Source organism: Panthera onca, chromosome D2 (assembly GCF_046562875.1).
Source record: "Panthera onca isolate mPanOnc1 chromosome D2, mPanOnc1 haplotype 2, whole genome shotgun sequence".
NCBI lineage: Eukaryota > Metazoa > Chordata > Mammalia > Carnivora > Felidae > Panthera > Panthera onca.
This window is the reverse complement of record NC_138349.1, coordinates 66,220,717-66,242,232: the sequence shown is the minus strand read 5'-3', so window position 1 is coordinate 66,242,232 and position 21,516 is coordinate 66,220,717.

Below are 21,516 nucleotides of genomic sequence, written 5' to 3'. Positions count from 1 at the left end.
TGGTGCTTTTTCACTCTCTCCCCACTTTGTGTGTTAGGTTTAATAATTTTTAAAACAGTCTTTTTTTTTTAATTTTTTTTTTTCAACGTTTTTTATTTATTTTTGGGACAGAGAGAGACAGAGCATGAATGGGGGAGGGGCAGAGAGAGAGGGAGACACAGAATCGGAAACAGGCTCCAGGCTCCGAGCCATCAGCCCAGAGCCTGACGCGGGGCTCAAACTCACAGACCGCGAGATCGTGACCTGGCTGAAGTCGGACGCTTAACCGACTGCGCCACCCAGGCGCCCCTAAAACAGTCTTTTAAAATAACCTGTTATTGCAGAAATAGGACATATGCATTGTAGAAATGATAAAATGCTAATAAATAACAGTTACAAAATAAAAACATCGCATTTGTACCATGCTAAGATCTCCATTGTGAACACCTGTGCGTGTCATTCTGGGCCATTTTCTATGTATATATGTACATATGTGTGTGGGTTTAACAGAAATGAGACTGTATACTTTTTATTATCTATTTTTCAACCAGTAATCTCTACATTATCTCTACTACTATCCAGACAATATTCATATTTTCCCAACTGGCCCCAAAATGTCCTTTAGCTGGTTTGTTCAAACCAATATCCAACCCATGACAATGATGACATTGCATCTTTTCATTTTTTCCCTTCAGTGTCTTTTAACCTTGTTCACTGTCCGCCCCCCCCCCCACCGACTTATGAGATAGGTGCCCCCAAAGATCCTGAAGAATGCCCCTCCTTCTGGATTTGAATTTGTTGCTCCCTTGCAGTGTTGTTCAGCTGTTCTCATAGAATAGAAATTCAGTCTAAAGTCTTGGTGGATTCAAGCTGCATCACATTAGAAGACGTAATATCTTAGCACACCATTGGAATGCTCAGCCTGACCCCTGGATTAGCGTGATGAAGCACTCATACCACATTGTGCTGGAAAGTGTTCACTTTGCATCTGAGTGCGTGACTATGTGGTATACCCTGGCACTATAGGGATGTTCAGTCATCCTTCAACCATCTGACTAGTGATTTTTAACTTGTTGGTCATGCCTACTTGGATCAATATTTTCATTATGGTTTCCAAAATGAGATTTTGCTCTTTTCTTCTTTATACATTAAGGGTTCATCCCCCTCTGAGCATCACAACTGTCCCAGTCACTTGTAGATTCTCAGGATGCCACATCAATGGTCCCTGTAAGCTTCCTGCCATGATGACCATACATGAAGGTACAAGTGTCCACATCTGCACCATGCTGTTCAGCATGGGGGAGGTTACCCTAGTCATGTCTTCAAGAAATAGTGCCTGATGCTTCTCTGTTTTATAACACTACTTGAAATGACACTCACGTAAGGGCAGTTGGGATGGATCATCAACTTCCTAAGTGGGATCATGAAATAGATCTTGGAAATAAGCGCACTCTTAAGTGATTTGTACATATTAGTAGGAAGCATTTAAAAGCTGGGTTTTTTTTCCCCTTGTGAAGTTTACTCTCTCCACTTCCCTCTTCCTCATCACTGACCTGTCAGGCTCCTCTGTGAGGTCTAGTAGGAAGGAACCAACCCTATCTAAGTCAAGTTCACTTGTCCCCATCTGTTGTTCTGTCCATCCCCCATGACCCAAGAACACATGACAGTTGGGACAACATGCTCCTGAAATTCTTGAACTTTGGATCCTGGAAAGGCAATAACACAGTTTTATTGAATTCATCTTGTATACCAGGCATCCTGCTAGCGACATAGCTTAGGTTGCTACAACCAAATACCATAGTCTGAATATCTTATAAACAACAGAAATTTATTTCTCAGTTCTGGAAGCTGGAAGTCTGAGAGCAGAATGCTGGTGTGGTTGGTTTCTGGTGAAGGCCCTCTTCCAAGCTGCAGACTGCTGAATTCTCACTGTGCTCTAATAGTGGAAGGAACAAGGGAGCTCTCTGGGGCTTCTTCTGTAAGGGCAGGCATACCGCTCATAAGGGCTCTGTCCTCATGACCTAATCACCTGCAAAGGCCCCACCTCCTAATACCATCACATTGGGGTTTAAGTTTCAACATATGAATTTTGGGGGAACACACTCTGTGTATAGAAGAACATAATTCTAAAATACCAATTTATGGATGAAGAAACTGGGGATAGAGATATTAAGATTCTTGCCCTGTGCTTCAGACATCTAGTTGCCTATCTGACCACATTACCCCCACTTTGTCCCTGCTAATAGAGTCTGCCATCCATTCTATAGGCTAAAAATGTCACAGCTAAGGATTGGGCATGTGACCTATCCAGCCCAGTGATACTCAGGGAATCTTTAAGGGGCTTCTGAGATAAGTTTTCCTGCCTCATAAATAGAAGTACACAAGAAGAAACTGCCCCTCTCCCCTTTTTCTCCTTTTACTTATAATAATGTGAGTTAATACCTGGAGTTATGGCAGCCACCTTGCTACCATAAGAGAATATTTCTAAAGACAAAAGCCAGCACAGTGATGATGGCAAGAGCAGAAAGATAGACAGAATTGAGTATCTGGTAGAATCACTTGAGCTGCCTTAGTAGCCTTGGAACTACCCTGGATCCCAGTCCCTGTTACATGAGATAGTAAATATCATCCATATATCTTATTCATACACCTAAGAAAGCAAGGAGTGAAGGTTTGAACCCCACTCTATCTCCTATGAAGATAGAAATTTCAACTCCCTGGTTCTTCTGGTTGTTTCTAGGCCCTTGAATTCAAAGGAGACCCAGAGACTGCTTCCATGACAAGTTCCACCTAGCTACCTACAAACATGTGGCATGATGCTCAGCTCTTCACATAACTTTGGTCTCTTCCCAAACTAGGATTTATTTTCCAATGATTTCATCTGTGACCTATTGCCAACACTGGTTCCAAGTCTGCCCTTCACCAAAGATGAACATGCCCTTAGGATCCAGCTATGGGAAAGGCATCTCAAGCACTAAACTTCTTCATAACTGCAAGGAGCAGCAGAGGAGCTTTGTTGCTGCCTGGTAACCCAAGCCAAATAAATGCTGGGCAAATACTCTCAGTCTTCAGTTTGTCGGCCATGTAGCTATGCTTTCTGCTCATAGACTTGTCATCTATTCTCTATCTGTATGTCACTATCTATATAATTACAAATATTTCATATGTATCAGATGAGAAGGAGTTTCCTACCCTCTGCAATATTACATTTTGTCACTTTCCTTCTAGGTGCATACTACTTACCCATCAAAACTCACCTTCCACAAAGTCCATGTAATGTACTTTTATCCTAAGGTTAAAGTGGCAGATAAAAGCTTAAATCTACTCCCATAGAAGAATTAAGGATTTCCACTGCCTTCACCCAAAGGAGAAATCACACAGGAACTATAGGTGCTGAGGCCACCTGGTGGGAAGGAATTTTTAGTTCTGAGGCTCTTTTCCTGTGCCACTTACATCCCTCCCACAGACACAGTTATGACTGGTTTGGCAGTCCATATGCTTTAGCAAAAAATTAAAGTGAGCCAAGAGCAAGAGTCCATGGTGTTGCCTGACTCAGGGGCACTCAAAGTCAGGAGCTATTTCTATTTTTATTTAGTATCTGGAATTGTAAGTGCCTTCTGACCCTGTTTGGTTAGGGGTAAGGGAAGGCCATATATGTTTTGTGGCCCTGTTAATTACCACCATTGTCCCTTGCCCTTGTTGGAATAGGTAGTTGGAATCCTATAGGCAGATGTGCATTTCTTAACTTGGAAGGATTTCCACCCGGGGTCATGGGACCCCCAACTCACCCGTCAGACAGGATAGGGTCAGCAAAGCAGTGCTCAGCCAGACATCAGGAATTGGAGAAGCTTGTGCCCAGGACCCTGCACTCTACCCCTTTTTGCCCTCTCTGCTCTCTGTTCCAATCCTATCTATCTATTTGAGTCTTTTGCACTGTTTTTCTCCCCAGTAGTCCTTGTTAAAACATCCTTTCAGCTAAATCCTGGGAAAATGTTAAGACAGGATAAGAGCTTAATATGTTGTTCTCCTGAAGTCTTCTCATGCTTACCTTAGGAATGAAGTCCTTAGGGTGAAATCTCAGAAGGTAAGAACAGAGATGATGGGATCAGGACTGTCCAGCTGCTCCTCAGAATGTTTTCTAGGTCCATTTTGGACACAACAACATTAACACTCTGAATAATGCTGTTATGGGCTGAATGTTTGTGTCCCCCTCCACCTGCCCAAAATTCATATGTTAAATCCTAACCCCAGTGTGAGGGCATTAGGAGGTGCAGTCTTTGGGGAATGATTAGGTCATGAGAGTGGAGCCTCCATGATAAGATTAGAGTCTATATGAGAAGAGGAAGAAAAGCCAGCTTTCCCTCTCTGCTCTCTGCTCTCTGCCAGGAGAGGATACAACAAGAAGTCAGCCATCTGCAAACCAGATGGTCCTCATTGGAACCCAAGCGTGCTGGCACCCTGATCCTGGACTTCCAGCCTCCAGAACCATGAGAAATAGATTTCTGTGTTTATAAGCCACTCACTCAGACTATGGCACTTTGGTATAGTAGTCCAAAATGAATAAGGCAAAGACCATATACGTACTAGCTTCATCATCATCATCATCAGGAAGGCCAGGGAGGCACTCACTTTCAGAGTCATCTTATACTATGACTTAGTCCCAGGTCTGATTACTGTCATCACTGAATACTCAGTGGGTGGCAGGCCCTGTTTAAGACCTTTATATGTTATCAATTTAGTGAATCAGAAGGGGAAAATGAGTCACAGAAATATGATCAATAAACATTCTGCCCAAGCTACACAGCTAATAAATATGAATTGTTGGATTCATAATTGGATATGGATTATTGACAATAAACAGGGTCCCTAAGGTTTCTGTCCCCTCCCCAGCTTTATTGAGATATAATTGACAAATTCCAAATTATATATATTTAAGATGTAATGTGATGATTTGATATGCATACACATTATGAAATAATTACCACAATTAAGCTAAGCTTCTGATGTTGGGAGACTGGAAGCCTTAGGATATTGACTCTATCCATCACTCTGAGTAGAAACATGTCTCTGCAAAAATCTGATGACTTATTTTTAATAGGAAATTTGTGGGATGAAGCAATCATTAAACATGGTAAGTTAATCAATAAAGTTCTGCCAGTGACTAATGGTGTGGCTGCAAGCAAATCAAACAGCCTCTCTGAACCAGTAAGGAAATTACAAACTCATGCACCTTTCCAACAGAAGCAGCTGATAAAGGGATTAAGGAGTATGGGTGCAAGATAATAGGGAGGCAAGTGAGGTTATGGGTATCAGTAAAACTTCTGCCCCATCTATCAGTTGTCACTTGTTTTCACCCTATGCTGGCCAAGCCAACATGTCTATTGATGAAATTCAGCTGAGGGTTGGGTTGCAGATCCATGAAGTGAGTGCAATTTCCAGGGTATATCACTGATGGCCAGAAGCTAATTCCTAACTTGGAGTAACTGAAGGCATTAACTCAACATTTTACAGCAACAGCTGACAGAGGTGCCAAGCTCTCTGGCTGAGCCAAGTCATCTGTGAAATGTAGACACAATACAATTTAAATAATAGAACAGTAGCTGCCTGGATTTGTGTTTCTGCATGACTCTTTGCTTAGTTCACACTGGAACCACTACACCGCCTGATTTCTTAGCAGGCAGTTTAGCCTGTGGGAGACATTCCATATCCAGCAACAAATCTCATTTCCTCTCGGCCTGAAGAAGACAGCAAATGCCAGATGGCCTTTCCAGGCTGATAATTATGCTCATGATCTCAAGATGGATGCAGCCTACTTCTGGACTTTTTCTTCTAAACCACACGGTGGGGCTAAAGCACAGGAAATGATTCTCAAGCTGGCCCGTAGTGCCAGCTGTGAGGAGGCAAAAAGAGAAGGCAAAGATCCTTTATCTCGGGTGGCTGCATAAGAAAGAAAAACACAGGCCTAGGAAGGCCCCTGCAAGGAAGGCCTCAGTGTACAGTGAATTCCTACTTACTTCTTGTAAACCCACAGATGCCCAAGGTTCAGGAGCTCGAAGCTGCTGGTAAAACAGGTCTGAAAATTCAAAAGAGCTTAAAGAGTGATTAAGTTACGTTTTGGTTTGGTAATGAAGCCAGCACTAAACAATGGGCCAGGTAATTAATATAATTGAGCTCAGAGCTGAAAAAGCCACCAAGTCTGTGTTGTAAATTCCATAGCTATTGAGGATGATGTGTGTTTGCAGGTGAGCTAAGCAGTGAAGGAAACCCCAGGAAGATCCTGAGGGAATTGTAAACAGCTATTCACCTCCCCACAAAGCCAGGGAGCAGAGAGAGAGAGAGAAAACCATCCCCACAGTCTTTCTAGAACTGCATTGTCCACTTGTGGCTGTTAGGTACTTCCTGAAGAAAGATGGGCTGAAGTTGAAAATACACAAGGGATTTCCAAAAAATGTAATCAGTCTCATTAATGGCTTTATAAAGTGATTATATGTTGAAAAGATAACATTTTGGATCTACTGAGTGACATAAAATATTAAAATCAGTTTCCCCTGTTTCTTTTTACTTTTTTATTTGGTTCCTAGAAATGTTTTAACTATATATGTGGGGGCGCCTGGGTGGCTCAGTCGGTTAAGCGTTTGACTCTTGAGTTAAGCTCAGGTCGTAATCTCATGGTTTGTTGGGCTGCGTGCTGACAGCACACAGAGGCTGCTTGGGATTCTAGGTCTCCCTCTATCTCTGCCCCTCCCCCATTCACTTGCTCACTCCTGCTCTCCCTCTCAAAAATAAATAAATGAACATTTTGTAAAAAAAAGATAAACTGTATACGTGGCTCACATTATTTTTATATTGGATATTGCTGCTCTAGGAGCAAGGCACTGGCACAACCATATCACTTTTAAAATGCTGCAATCCTTCCATAGCAGTGGGATGATAACACTGTCTGAGTCCCCCGCCCTTCCTGTGTCCCCACTGCCCTGGCCACTCAGCCCCTGCTGAGGCTCTGTGGTGCCCAACATCCATCACTCCACTGCTCAAAATTCTTCCATGGAATGCAAAATGAAAACCTGGGAGTTTCTTATAACAAAAAAAATGCATTTCCACCTCACAACCCAGCTATTCTACTTCTAGGTATTTCTCCCAAGAGAAATAAAAACATGTACTCTCCAAAAGACTTGTACAAGAATACCCATAAGGGCTTTATCCATAATAACAAAAAACAACCTAAATATCACCAAACTGTGCTACATTCATACTACTGAGTACTACTCAGCATTAAAAAAAAGAACTATTAAAAACAAAAATGGATCAAAGTTACCAGATTTAGCAAACAAAAATACAAATATTGCATGGGGCACACTTTTGTTAAAAATTACTTGTTCTTCTGAAGTTCAAATTTAGCTGGGCATCCTATAATTTTTCTGGCCAAGTTAACATGACTTAATCCCAAAAACATAATGTTAAGCAAATGAAGTCAGATACAAAAGAGTGGATCCTAAATGATTCCTTATATGAAATTCATAAACAGGCAAAATTAATATTTGCTCATGGGGAGCACCTGGGTGGCTCGGTCGGTTAAGCATTTGACTGCAGCTCAGGTCATGATCTCAGGTTTGTGAGTCCAAACTCCACGTTGGGCTGTGTGCTGACAGGTCAGAGCCTGGAGCCTGCTTTGCATTCTGTGTCTCCCTCTCTCTCTGCCCCTCTCCTGCTCATGCTCTGTCTCTCTCTCTCTAAAAAAATAAATAAACATTAAAAAAATTTAAAAACGAATTCGCTGATAGAAATTAGAACAGTGGTTTTCTCTGGGTAGTGGAAATCGAGTGGAGTGAAGCCTCAGGGATATTTCTAGGGTACTAGAAATGTTGATTGGGCTAGTAATGACACAGATGCATACATTTAGCAGAACTCATCACTTTGTATACTTCATTTTACCTCAATGAAGAAAACAACTGTCTTCCCTGGATGTCCAATACCCAAACTCCTGATAATAGTATGCGAGGTCCTTCCTTCTCTTGCCATTATTTACCCATTATCTTTCCATTATCCTTAATGAGTTCTACAGGCCAAATGTGATGAAACTTTTACTCATTATTTCACCCGCCATTTTGACTCTGTCTCCTAGAAGCTGAAGACTTGCTAAGAGCTGTAGACCAATATTCTTCTCTGGTACATTATACTTTGCAATCTGCCTCCATGATACCACTGCCCCATTGCATTATTGTCATTGTCTACACCACACTAACCTGTAAACTCCTGGAGGGCAGGAACCTTTCCTCTTTGCATTTATGTGGCACAAGGTGAAGCATTTAGTACCAACCATAAGTGAAAGAATCTATCATCCCGTCTAACCTCTCTCCTTAAGTCCCTACCTAGAAGCACAGTATTTTCATGTCAACATTTTTTTTCAAACACAATATTAAATGCATATGCACATATAAAAAATATTCAAATGGTCAAAAGAGAATGAAGGGCACAGTTTCCCTAACCAGAAGCAACCACAGGTTTTATTCTAAATCATTCCATAAATGTTCTATGCATAAGCAAATGTATATTATTTGTGCATATATGTATATATTCCTCCCATTTATATAAGTGGAAGATACTGTGTCACTTATTCCCCATTTGGTACTCCCATTCCCTATTTTTTGTCCTATTCTTTGCCCACCAAGAGGTGGTCCCTGTATACCTCATTACCTAGATTCCCTTGCTGACTGGTTTCCAACTGGGTTTATCCAGTGAGAAACAATGGAAGGGGTTGGAGGGTGGGAGAGAAGTTTGGGTATCTCTTCTTCCTCTGCTTTGGCCCCATATCTCTGGTGGTAGCTGCACTCTTCAACACCTACAGCTCCTGTGTGCAGCCCCTACTCCAGGCTCCAGCACCTTCAGCCTCTTCAGGTCTAGAGATGTACCTTCGACTAGGTTTCCTGGAAACACACTGAGATGGAGAGATGAATGCAGATGGCTTATTGAGGAATGCTCTTTGGATACACACCTATAAGGAAAGGAGGAAAGCAGGAATGGCTAGGAGAAGCTAACATGAAATGCAGTTCAATGAGATCCCAGATGATGCTACAAAGAGCTCTGGAGCTGGGATGGCCCTCCAGAATTGTTCCAAATTGGAAGAGAGGCTGGGCTTTCATGTCCGTATGTCAGATAGTCATTGGCCATGGCCACTCCCAAGAGGGAATATAACCTGAATGAACCCATCCCATATAGAGGGTGAGGGCAGCCAAGTGAAGGACCATTTGTAAGACAACAACCGCTGATATTTTCAGTCTCTGTGAATGGGTGCATCAGCCCTAAAAAGGAGACCTGGGTGGAGAACCTCAGTTTCCACTGTAGGATGGTAGTGATTTCCCACTGGTACTAGTGTCTAAATGCCTCTGACCACACTTCGGTACATGACCCATTCATTTGCCCATCTGGGACAAATTCTGTTCCTTGATGGGATCCTAACACATATACAATATATACATACCACACACACAGACACACACCCTTATCCCCACACTTAATGTGTTCTGAAACACATTCCATCTCAGTCGGTTATTGTCTTTATTGGCTGCAGGGTAACTCACTATATCAATATAATATAATGTAATTAAGTTCCCTTCTTAGACACTGAGGTAGTTTCCTGCTTTGCTCTTACAAACAATACAGCAATGAGCATTTGTGTACATTTTTGCACACATCTACAAGACGAGGATAAATTGTTAATAGGGAAATTGCTGGATCAAAGAGTACATACATTTTAATTTTGATGGATGTTGCCAAATTATTTATGAATATCTGTCATGGTGAGTATGTGAGAGTGCTATATCAGCACTTAGGCATTTTTTTTCCTTTTTTTTTAATATGAAATTTATTGTCAAATTGGTTTCCATGCAACATTCAGTGCTCATCCCAACAGGTGCCCTCTTCAATGGCCATCACCCACTTTCCCCTCCCTCCCACCCCCTATCAACCCTCAGATTGTTCTCAGTTTTTAAGATTCTCTTATGGTTTGGCTCCCTCCCTCTCTAACTTTTTTTTCCCCTTCCCCTCCCCCATGGTCTTCTGTTAAGTTTCTCAGGATCCACATAAGAGTGAAAACAAATGGTATCTGTCTTTCTCTGTATGACTTATTTCACTTAGCATAACACTCTCCAGTTCCATCCACATCGCTACAAAAGGCCATATTTCATTCTTTCTCATTGCCACGTAGTATTCCATTATGTATATAAACCACAATTTCTTTATACATTCATCATTTGATGGACATTTAGGCTCTTTCCATAATTTGGCTATTGTGGAAAGTTCTGCTATAAACATTGTAATACAAGTGCCCCTATGCATCAGCACTTAGGCATTTATGCCTGTTAACTGGATTCATGTTTAGTACTTTCAAAGCAGCCTGTTTGATTTAAGGTCTCCCTAGCACATGCAGTTCTCTTACCCTTCTCTTCCACCTCCCCCCACCCCATCCCATGTGCATGCGCGCGCACGCACACACACACACACACACATATACATACACACGCTTTTCTGGATACAAATTTATTGCTGGACTGGAGGAAGACCTCTCTTAGACTATGTGTGGCTTCACCACCTTATTTTCCTTCTGGTCTTTTTGCCTTTCCTTCACGTAGATTGTCTTATGATACTTGGCCCTCAGGGCTACAGTGGCAGTTGTGATTAGTGGGGGATTTTCTATCTGTTCACTCTCCCTCCTGAGTTCAGGATGTCCTAAGTAATTCCATGAAGTGTCTAGAACTAGAAAACTAGAAGTTAAACCTGTTGTATGTGAATGTTCTTTACTGTGTAATCAGTACTCAGGCCAGTGCCCCCCATTCTGCAGATGTTCAGACACTCATGTGTTTGCTGCTTGAGGATACTAGCAATTTCACCTTGACACCTTTTTAAAGCAATTACAACATCTCAAAGGAGGACCAATCAGCTTTCAGACAAAACTCAGCTTCCTCAATTCTGCCACCTCGGTTCCAAATTTCCCCTTTAATGCCCTCCCATCCAAGCATAACATATAGATATATTTCATTTGTTTTGACTAAGAACATTAGTATGTGGACCACACTTTCTAAAATTAGTTCTGGAACATTCTTGGAAATGGAAGAGAAGTTATATAATTTCAAGAACATAAAATGAAGGCACACCTGTCATTTCATCTAATGCTTTAATCTCTTGGTTTTAAAAGGAGCTGCATTTGATTTTAATAGAAGTGGAGGCCATCCAGCACAATCTTCTAGGCTTGTCACCTCCCATCAAACTGAGTCACAACCTGTGAAAAACAGACAGTCCAAAAGGGCCCAAGAGAGGAGAGCAGAAGTCAGGCCAGAGTCAACTTCCAGAAACTGAGGTGGGGCTGGGCGCTTCTGGCTGTAGAAGTACCATGATGAGGGCTACATGCCATCCTTCTTTCCCTTCCTGTTACCAGGAAGACATGACCCAGGGCAGCAGACCAGCTGCTGCTCACTGGAGCCAAGTGCGGTAGGGCTGAGTTAGCAGCAGAATCTAACTGAATAGGAGATAGGTGGTCAGAAGTTTTATATGTCCATCCCAGCGCTATCCCCTGAAGCAGTCCCTCAGCCAATGGAATCCTCAGTTTCCTCCTCTGTAAAATGGTGATAGCATCATTGTCTGGCCTACAGCATATGGTTGTTATGAGGATCAGATGAGATAGTGGATAAAAATCACTTTGTAAGCCAAGCAGTGCTGTAGAATCAAAAGGGGGTTATTCTGTTCCACACTCACCTATAGCACCTGCCACCCCACAGGCCCAATGGGAATGGCTTGTCCCAATTTGCTCAATGCAGTAGAAATAACTTTTATAGGAAATAAAGCCAGGGATCATCTGTTAGACAAACATTTCAAGTTGTTTTTCCAGGACTGTGGATGAGTTTGTAGTGATCTGTCCACACTCTCTCAGGCCATCCTCAGGGGTGATTATCCTAGATAATCAAAGTCAGTATTTCATTTTTGGCCAGGAGACAAAGCAAAACCAATTGTCCCTGTATTTAAACTTCCCATAGTAACATAAATAATGATTTGGGGCTAATTAGCACCGTCCCAAGTCAGTCAACACAGTTAACAATATTTTCATCACACATAAGAATAAAACTCCTCAGGAGTGATTTGCATTCCTGATCCCCCTCATGTTTCCCCATTCCCTGTTGAACCACTTGAGCAAGACACTCATGTACTGACTGCTCCTCCAGACCACTTATCAAGATCACCAGATGGTGTCCACACTGGGAAAGACGATAACATTTGTGGCCCTCCCCTTACTTGTTACCTCCCCTTACCTGTTACCATCAGTTAGCACAGGTGACTGTCCTTCTTTCCTGAATCACTTTCTCCACTGGGCTTCAGAGATGCCATTCTTTTTCCTCCTATTTATTCACTTGCTTGTTCCTTTTTGGCCTTTTTTCTTGGTTCCATCTTATCTTCCAAATTCCTAAATGATGGAATGCCCAGACCCAGTCTCTGCTCCTCTTCTTTTCTCTCTCTCTACAATGACTTCCTAGTGATCTCACCAGACTTGAGGTTTTACTTTCTATAGGACTGATAATTCCTAAATGCATGGACAGCGACCTTGAACTCCATTCCTGTGTATCAACCATCTGCCCAATATGTCCACTTGGATGTGGAATAGATATCTCAAACAACATTCCGTAGCAGAACTTTGATCTTACAACCTGCAAAATTTCGCTGATTTCAGCAAATGGCAAATCCATCCTTTCAGTTGCTGAAATCAAAAACCTTGGAATCATCCCTGCCTCTCTCTTTAATTCCCCATGTCAAACCTGTCAACAGATCTTCCTGCTCTACCTTCAAAGTATATCCAGAGTATGGTTACTTGTCACCACCCTTGATCAGTTCCAGGTCACCCTCATTTCCCAACTAAATTACTACAATAGCTTCCTGCCTTGTCTCTCTGCTGTTCCTCTAGTCTTCCTATAGTCCATGCTCAACACAAAACCCAGAATAATCCTCTTAAAACATTAATCAGATATCCCTTCCTTGCTACACTCCTTCTTTCCTTCACTCCTTCCTTTCTTTCCTCCTTCTTCCCTTTGTTCCTTCCTTCCTTCCTCCCTCCCTCCCTCATCCTCTCTCCTTCTCTCTGCCTCATCACTAGGTGCTGTCAACCTCATTTAGAGAAGAGCCAACATCCTTGCAATGGCATATAAAGTCCCATATGAAAGCCTATAAGCACCTTCACTCTCTGCTTTCTGGTCTCATGTTCTCACACACTCTACTCCATCCACCAGTGCCAAGCACACTCCTGCCTAAAGGTCTTGGCACTTTGTTCCCTGCCTGGACTGATTTCTCTTAGCCACATAGCTCCCTCTCTTGTTCTCACTATGACTCTATTCACAAGTCACCTAATCAGGGAATACTTTCCAACAATCATATTTTAAAGTTTATTTATTTTTGAGAGAGAGTGAGCAAGCACAAGTGGGGGAGTGGCAGAGAGAGAGGAGACAGAGAATCCCAAGCAGGTTTGCATTGTCAGTGCAGAGCCTATGTGGGGCTCAAACTCACAAACTTGCAAGATCATGACCTGAGCCAAGATCAAGAGCTAGATGCTTGACCGACTGAGCCACCCAGGCAACCCAAACAATCATTTTAAAAACTCCTCATACCCTGGCACTTGCATCCCTCTTAACTGCCTTTCATCCATTGTATGCATGCATATATGTACATGTGCACACACACACATACACACATATGCAGGTAGACACACACATGTGTGCGCATGTGTACCACATGTACCTACACATGTGTACACATATGCACCTACACGTATGTACACATATACATATACACACATATTTACACACAAGATATTTGCTTTTGTCTCTCATCCTTACTTAAAATCTATGCTTCTAAAGGATACTATGTGCCTGGAAGATAGTTGGCATTTGGTTATTTTTATAACAAATAAGACACAAGTATATTTAAGCATTCAATTTTCAACACACAAAAAAAACTGCTAGCATTTCTCACGACTTCTCAGCATTAGATTCATGATTTTTAAGTTGTATTCCATAGTGTTGTCTAGGCTTCAGATGGAAAGAGAAATCACATCTCAGGCTCTCACATGTGGACTTGGTAGGTGTGAGCAATCCAATTTCAAAGTGCCACCTCGCAGGAGTTTACATGAGATCATGAACTTTAAAGACTTGATCAAAAATTCCCATGAGATCAGCAGATTTTTTTCCTCAGTGTTTCCTTTTAGGAACTCTCATAAGAGAGCTGATTAAAAAGATATATTATTTAATAAATAGGACAGTTATTTAGCTGTCCTAGCTGTCCTAATAGCTAGTTATTTAGGAAAAAATAATAAGCTTGATCCCTAGCTCATTGCTTACATCAACATAAATTTTAGGTAGATCAAAGATTTATGTGTAAAAAAAAGAAAAGAAACTGCAAAATTACACACTAGTGATTTCTTCTTTCTCTCTTGCTCACAAAATCCAGAGGATGCTCAGATATGTTGTGATCATTTGCTTCAGGCCCTTCCCAAGTCCCAGGGTTAAATCTTCATTAGTCACTCCTACAGATTTGAGCTCCAAGGCCAGTCATTGCATTGGAAATGAGCGTAAGAGACTGTTCAGACTTGAGACTCACCCTGGGACTTCTGAGAAGTATTTTCCGTATTCTCAAAACCTGAAGTGTGAGGAGGGACCTCCAATGCCTACATCTGTAGTTGTTTGAATGTGATACTTGAAACAGGGGCGACCCTCTGAAGCCAGCCTGAAAGGTCAACTGTTATGATTGGGAAACAAAATGGTAAAAAGATTCTGTGTTTTTGATGACATTCTCGAGCCACAAAATTAATGAATGCTGGGATTTTCATACCTCCAGATTTTTTGCTATGCAAAATAATAAATATTCTTAATATACTCACAACTTTTAGTTTGATATTCTATAGCTTATAGCCAAAAACATCCTGATGCATTTTTCTATCCTCTTGGAGTTGTGAAAGCCTTCCTAAGCATGACACAAAACTCACAAATCAAAGTATTCATTAAGTTCACTCCATAACATAAAACTTTATATTATAATTATAAGAAGTTAATACATGTTTAAAAGCATGCACATAACTAATATCTAAAATGTACAAATTTGTATTTAAAATAAGTTTGGGGCACCTGGGTGGTTTAGATGGTAAGGTGTCCAATTTCAGTTAAGGTCATGATCGCAGTTTATGAGTTTGAGCCCTGTATCGGGTTCTGTGCTGACAGCTCGGAGCCTGGGGCCTTCTTCAAATTCTGTGTCTCCCTCTCTCTCTCTGCCCCTCCCCTGCTCATGCTTTGTCTTTCTGTCTCTTTCAAAAATAAATAAACATCTAAAAAATTTTAAAAATCAATTTGAAAACATTCAATAAAAAAATCTGTCAAATACAAACATAAAAAACTTTCAACAGGACAAAAGATATCATAAAGTACAAAGGCAAATGACAAACTGGGAAAAATCACTTTAAACTTATAGTACAAAGGGCAAAAATCCCTAATATATAAAGAGTTTCTAAAAAATAGAGAATAAAAACACCAATACCCTATAGAAAAACAGTTTACAAAAAAGAAATTTAAATATCCCTTAAATACATGAAAAGATGTTTAACCTCACTCATAATAGGAAGGATGCAAATTAGAATGGCAGAAATAAACCCAACTGAGTAGCAAGTTGGTGACTTCACACAGAGAGGAACTATTTCTTTCTTTTTTTTTTTAACATTTATTTATTTTTGAGAGAGAGCGCACAAGCTGGAGAGGGGCAGAGAGAGAAAGGGAGACACAGAATCTTAAGCAAGCTCCAGGCTCTGAACTGTCAGCACAGAGCCCCTCATGGGGCTCGAACTCACAAACCGTGAGATCATGACCTGAGCCAAAGTTGGACACTTAACCAACTGAGCCACCCAGGCACCCTGAGGAACTATTTCAAAGGACTAAAATATAATAATCTGAGCACACATCTTGAATAGGTTACTTTAGGATGAAATGAACTGAAAAGCAATTTTAAAGTGTTTCAGTAATCATGTTACTAGTAATAATAGTAACATCATTATTTTGAAAATGTTATACACATGATAGGATAGAGCAAATACTATCATTAGAAAATCAGGGTTGTCAACATCAAAGAAAAGAATTTAAGTATAAAATCAATGAAGTTAGGTAAAAAAAAAAAGTGATCCTCAATTTAAATTAGAATTATCAGTATTAACACATGATCCATTTCTGTTGAAAAAACAAAAAAATATCTATTTTGTAGAAACAATCCCCAACCCACTAGCGATGAGAATCCCAAGTGCCCAGATTGTGGTCTAAAAACCATCCCCTTGCTGTCCTTGGAGGAATGGCTAATTCCAGATCTGGGGTAGAAAATGTATGAGTGTGGGGCGCCTGGGTGGCTCAGTCGGTTGGGCGTCCGACTTCAGCTCAGGTCACGATCTCGCGGTCCATGAGTTTGAGCCCTGCGTCGGGCTCTGGGCTGACAGCTCAGAGCCTGGAGCCTGCTTCCGATTCTGTGTCTCCCTCTCTCTCTGTCCCTCCCCTGTTCATGCTCTGTCTCTCTCTGTCTCAAAAATAAATAAACGTTAAAAAAAATTTTTTTAAAAAAGAAAATGTATGAGTGAGCCTAAAACATTTTGTCATATCAGAGGGTAAAGAAACTGGCAAAGACTACTGAGCTTGTGTTGTTAGTGCTTGTCAACTTGATGGGAAAATCTAGGCATCAAAAAACCTCTGTAATTGCTGAAACCTCCCCCTGACACCCCAAAATTTAAAATCCATAAGTTCATAATGATATATTCTCCCAAAGCAGGGAGGGGACTCATTGGTGACATTTGGGGGATGCCAGAAAAAAAACAACTTATTTTTCTGAAACTAATAAAGAGAAAGAATTAAAACAGTAAAATAAGTATCTTGCTCTTCTTGTATCCACTATTCCTTGGGGAAAGTGATAGTTGACAAGAGGAACCTTGTCTTTATAGAAGTAGGTCAGTTAATGAGTGAAGGAATGATGGAATTAGAATATCACCATTTGCAACCTCTAAGTACTAATGGACATAGGTAATGCTAATAACTAGCTACAAAAGTCATTAAATGAAGAAAACATGGGGAAATTTATAATGGATAATCACCCTGCTCAATCTTAACACCAAAAAAAAGAAAGAAAGAAAGACAACCAGACATCTAGTGTGTCTTGATGGAATTACACATCCACCAATTACTTTTTCTTTCCAAAACAATAAAACCTAAATGTGATCAAGCTCTAGATATAACTACTACTTTCCAGGTAATACAGGGTAAATATATTAAATGATACCAGGTGGTTGTAATAAACCAGAATAACTCTGCAGGACAAATAATCTGATTTTTTTCAACAAATAAATCAAAAGAAAATCTTTAAAAGAGACTCAAGATTTATATCAACTAAGTATAATGTGTGTAAAAATGTTTAAATGTGTTTTTGGATAGCAATATCTACAATTGCACTGCCCAATAAATATATAATATGATATATAATCTTAAATTTTCTTATAGCCACATTAAAAAAGTAAAAGAAACAGAGAAAGTTAATTTCATTAATATATTTAACCTAATATATCCCTATTATCATCTAATCATAAAATAATCATTAAATATATAATCAATATTTAAAATTATTCAGTTATTTTACTTTCTTTGTACTAAGGCTGAAATCCAGTATACTGTGTATTTTATACTTAAAACACATCTCAATTCAGACAAATCACAGTTCAAGTACTCAGTAGCCCCACACGTTTCTAGTGCCTACCCCATTGGTAGAAAAAAAAGAAGGTTCTTGCTAATAATAAAGTTCTGGTTACATATGAAATGAATGTTCTAAAGGGACAGGAGTGGTGTCATGAATTTCTGGGTTTAAATAGTGATGCAGAAGAGCTCTGTTCTGGACCCTGGCCCACAGTGTTTTCTTCTGTGAGGTCATGGGGTTGGATCGGATAATTTCCATATGCACAGTCACTTCCCCATCTCCATAAATAGACAGGATCTGGGCCTGGGCCTGAGACACTGGCTGGGTCACCTTGAGCATATTGCTTAGTGTGTTTGATTCCTTGGTTTCCTCATCTGTCTCATGGTGATGGTGACTCCCTCAGCAAAAACCTGCCCATGTAGACTGCCTTCTGAGCAATGTCATTTGCAGCAAGCCTCTGAGCAGACGTTTGCCAGTGGCTCTGACCAGTAGCATGTAGCTGTAGCCTGATTAAATTTAGTAACATATTGGGGAGAGAACAGGGTCACTGTGGTCAGCCACAGTGCATTTGTATGAGGATTGCCATGGGGGCAAATATTGTCTGTGCCCAACTATGCACTGTCTAGAGGCAGTTCCTTAGAGTGGCAAAGTTTGAATGAAGCTGTCTTCTCATGATGCTGTTAAAAACTCATACCACTGAGTGAGCCACCACAGCCTCATCCCAGGAACCTCAAACACCTTCCAATTAGTGGTATTTGGCTTCCTGTGACCTTACCTACAAGGAAAGGGATATGACCAGGTGAACTGGAAAGTCAGGTACTCCTGGCTATTGTATTGCTCATATAAATCAAAATAATTGGCATTTTGGCTTCTATATTCATTCTTTTGGGAATTTTAGCATGAGTCAGAGGTAACAACTCAATTGTGACAACGCTGAAGGGCCATCCCAGCTCCAGAGCTTCCCATAGGAGCTGAGGCTTCTGTTGCAACTAGCTTCAGGCCCCAACAAGCTCCAGGAGGACAGGAACCTTGTCTATCTTATACACAGTTACATATTTGGTGCCTGAGAGAGTGCCCAACACATACTAGGTGCTTGGTTAATGTATGATGGATGAATAAGAAATGAAGTACCTGGACTTCCCACAGGAGAGCCATACCTGAAATGTCCCAAGATAAAATACAGCTTTGTGCCATTTTTGATAGTCAAGCAGCCAGCCTCACCTGATGACATCCAATCTTTGACAGAGTCTGGAAGTTAAATAGGACAATATATAGTTGCGAAGTACCTGAAAGAATACCAGGTATATACAAGCCCTCAAGAATCATGTCTCTGAGGCCCCCATGTGCAGGGCATTATCCCACTGTATTGAAATTACAGGTGTTTTCAGTCAAGTTTCCTTATTAAAAAAAAAAACAAAAAACAAACTATGCAATGGAGTTTGCATGCAGCAAGTTTACTGGGGAGTATTTTCCAGAAAAACACCTGTAAGGAAGTAGGGGAAGTAGCATGGGACAGAGGGAAAAATTGAGATCCTACAGGAAGTTCTAGAGCTGGGATGGCACTCTGGAGTTGTCTCCATTGAGTCAAAGAAGCCATTCATCAGCCAATGAGGCCAGAGTCACTGAAGTCTAGCTTTCCTAGAGGGGGTAGAATAATACCTTCACCTGAAGGCAGTTCCCAGAGCAGGACTCAGCTGTGAGCCCTCAGCAGCCAATCCCAGCCCATGGAGGACAGAGTACCCAGGTCCTGAAGGGCATCTGGGTGGCACGCTACAGTATCTACTATAACAGCAAGCATACATGTATACCTTTTCCTCCCCTAGGACAATCTCATAGAGAGAACTGACCTTAAAGCACAAATACTAGAGTACCATGGGATCTATTTTTTGCTTTAAGAAATCATTGTGGGAACACATGAGTAGCTCACTTGGTTGATCATCTGACTCTTGATTTCAGCTAAGGTCATGATCCCAGGGTTATGGGATCAAGCCCCACACTGGGCTCTGTGTTGAGTATGGAGCCTGCTTGAGATTCTCTCTCTCTCTCTCTCTCTCTCTCTCTCTCCCTCTGCTCATACCCTCTCTGTAAAATAAAAAAAGAAATTAAAAAAAAAGAAATCATTGTGAACAAAAGGACCACATTTGTCTTTCATATCACCATTACCTCAATACCTGTGTATCTGCCACATGGTGTGTGCTAAATGAAAATTTGTTGAATGAATACATAAATTAACAAGCAAATATTTAAAAGTGAGTTCTGCATTTATACTTACTTCAATATCAGTTGGTCCTACTGAACTGTGAGCTTCTCAGGGTAAGAGACTTTCTTATTTATTCTTGTATTTCTGGAATTTAGGACAGCTCCTAGGAGTGATACACTGTTGCCTACCACACCACCACTATGCACACAAATTATTTGCAGAATTGTTTGACAACATGCCCACAACATATACCAGTGAGATTAGAATCCAATCTACCATATATGTTGTGTATCTACTATTTTACCATATGGGATTCACTTTATGGGAGCAGAGGTTAAAAATAATTTCCATTTTTTTTAGAAACACTGGACATTTTGCATCTATTATTTCTAAACCTTCCAGCAATATAGTTCACCAATAACAAAATTGAAGCTCAGAGAATTTAACAAATAAAACTAAGTTTACTCACCTAGTAAGACAGTAGCTAGAGAATCTAGGAAGCCAAGCCTGCTTTGTTGGACTCCAGATCCCATGCTTTCTCCTCTGTGCTGGGCTATTTTCTTGTTAACATCCATCCCTGATGTTCAGCTTATCAGGCCCCAGATAGTTACAACAACCCTTGGTTCTCCACAGATTTCCTGGGGGTATGCTCCTTCTCCCAGAACTGTTCTAGCTGACTAAGCACTGAACTGCTGTCTCCTCCATCACTGAGTCCCAACCCTTCCTGAAGATTTCTCAAGGAGGGTGGAGTTGGGCAAGTTCCCCTAAGGCAAAGTCAAGAACCCACAAAGGAAGTTTACCTCTAGCTTCCTGATGAAGCCCAGCTGAAAGGAGGCTTCCTCTTGCCTAAAAGCAACCTGAAGCTTTTCAATTTTCTGGAAAGACTCGGATGCTTCACATCCTGAAACAGGGCTTCCTGAGATGTTTCATAGCTGTTGCGTCAATGGGTTGTAGGTTGAGGTAATAGGAGAATCTCTCTCTCTGTCTCTCTCTCTCTCTCTCTCTCTGGAACACCCACAGTTTTAGAACTCTCTGTCTCTCTCTCTGTGTCTCTCTCTGTCTCTGTCTCTCTCTCTCTCTCTCTCTCTCACACACACACACACACACACACACACACAAATGCACACAGTTTCTCTCAGGTTTCTCTGGGGCATCCATTCCCAGTTCCATCAGAGCTGCCTCCTGGGGTTCCTTGATGCTTCTGTTGTCACCTTTCCTTGGTTCACACCACTTCCCAGGGCTTTGAGAACAAAGCCCAGGCCCAGCTCTTGTCCCTGCTTATGCCTCTCAGCTAGTGACTGCTAAAATGCCCCTTGGGGATACAGGAGTACTGATGCATAGGGGCACCTGTACCCCAATGTTTATAGCGGCACTCTCAACAATAGCCAAATTATGGAAAGAGCCTAAATGTCCATCAACTGATGAATGGATAAAGAAATTGTGGTTTATATACACAATGGAATACTACGTGGCAATGAGAAAAAATGAAATATGGCCTTTTGTAGCAACATGGATGGAACTGGAGAGTGTGATGCTAAGTGAAATAAGCCATACAGAGAAAGACAGATACCATATGGTTTCACTCTTATGTGGATCCT